A 1,778-nucleotide genomic window follows, 5' to 3' on the forward strand; every position below is an offset into this window, starting at 1 on the left:
ATCATCTGGACATTCCTGGAGTATGCCTTACATGCTATATCCACTCCAACATTGCAGTCTCTCTAAGCCTTTGGATCCTCTCAATTACATTAAGCCAGTACAGTTCTGGCATTTTAACTTCTGGTTGTGTAGGCCACCGTTTGGTCCGTGCTTCAACCAACCACCTGAACAAACTATTAGAGCCCTTCCTAATCCATATAAATATAACATTTAATCCAGAATATCAGTTTAGTGGGCCCATATCAATAAATTTGGTCTCATCCAGCTGAATTTTCCTTCCACCATTATCTCACAAACTTAATATAAATTTCCACATATATGCCTCTGATATATGTCTACGTAAATTGGAAAAACCATTCAATTCCTCTGAAACGTAGTGCACCTCCTCATGGGTCACACTTTGTACCTCACCTTTCCGTGCCTATCAGGACTTCAATCTAGTTATATCCCTGGAATAAAAGAGGGGTGGTGAGGGTGGTCATGGGAGGTATCCACAGTATCTTGCAAATCACCACCTCATAGCATTCAGTTAGACTTTCATCTAGCAAAACAGGGTTAATCTCTTCAGAAGGAGATGTGAGGGTTGTTTCCTGGGTTTAATATACAGCAAAATTAATATCTTCAGGTATTGGTGGGATGGCTAACTCCTCAGGGCATACTAGAGGTCAGGTGGCTGTTTCCTCAAGACAGACTAGAGATGAGGTGGCTGATTCCTTGGGAGAGACTCAATGTTGGATGACTGATACCTATGGCAGACAATTACAGGTTTATCTGGCAAACAAGACACAGTAGATTCTAGGTTTTCAGGGTCCCCACCATCATCACTGTCAGCCCATATATCCCAAATCAAATTTTCAGGATCCCATTCCTTCCTAATCAATGCCCCCACTTTAACAGCTGACACCCTTCAATGTTGGGAATTTCATTTACATTGTAATTCTGCCATTCACACAATAAGACTCTGGGTCTGGTTTTCAGAAATCTCAAGTCAGAGGCTATAAGAGATGAGTTTCTTTCAGGACATACATAGAAACATTCATTTCTTTCATGTGGCTTTTGAGCTGGGAATTTGAAGTCTTAAGCTCATCCCTTTCATTAACAACTGTATCCAGCATTAGAAACAAACAGTCAACATTATTACACATTTTTTTTAACTCCACAAAACTCTTATCAAATATGCTCTCACCCAGAAATTTGTCTCTTATAAGCATTTGAGTAGCAGTACCCATTGGTGATATTTTGCATATCTCTTTTGCCAATTCATGTCATGGACTATCAGTGCCACCTTGACGATTGGAAATAGAGTCATTAGTAGTTTTTAATTTTATCAGATTAGAGAACCAATTCCAAAAAAACCCAGAACCAACTCGGAAATCTCATTCTTAAGATTGTGTCTTTGGTACTCTTCGTACAAAAACCTGTATAGTCAGAGTTCTCCAGGAAACAGAACCTGTGTGTGTGAGTGTGTGTGTGTAAATATTATGATATTTATTACAGAAATTAACTCACTTGACCATGGAGACTGACAAATTCAAATTTGTAGGATAGGCCACAAGTTGTAAACTCTGTTGTATGTTTTGATGAATTCCCAGGAGAAGATGGCTGGCCAAAATAGACATAAAAATTCTTTCTGACTGCTGAAGTCTTCAGTTCTCTCATTAAGGCCTTCAACTGATCAGATGAAACTTCTGTCATTGCTAATGGCAATCTCTTTAGTTGACTGTAGATGCAATCAATCATAGATGCAATAAATGAACTCATTATTAAAATCCACAAAA

The sequence above is a fragment of the Choloepus didactylus genome, chromosome 7 (assembly GCF_015220235.1).
Source record: "Choloepus didactylus isolate mChoDid1 chromosome 7, mChoDid1.pri, whole genome shotgun sequence".
NCBI classification, from domain to species: Eukaryota; Metazoa; Chordata; class Mammalia; order Pilosa; family Megalonychidae; genus Choloepus; species Choloepus didactylus.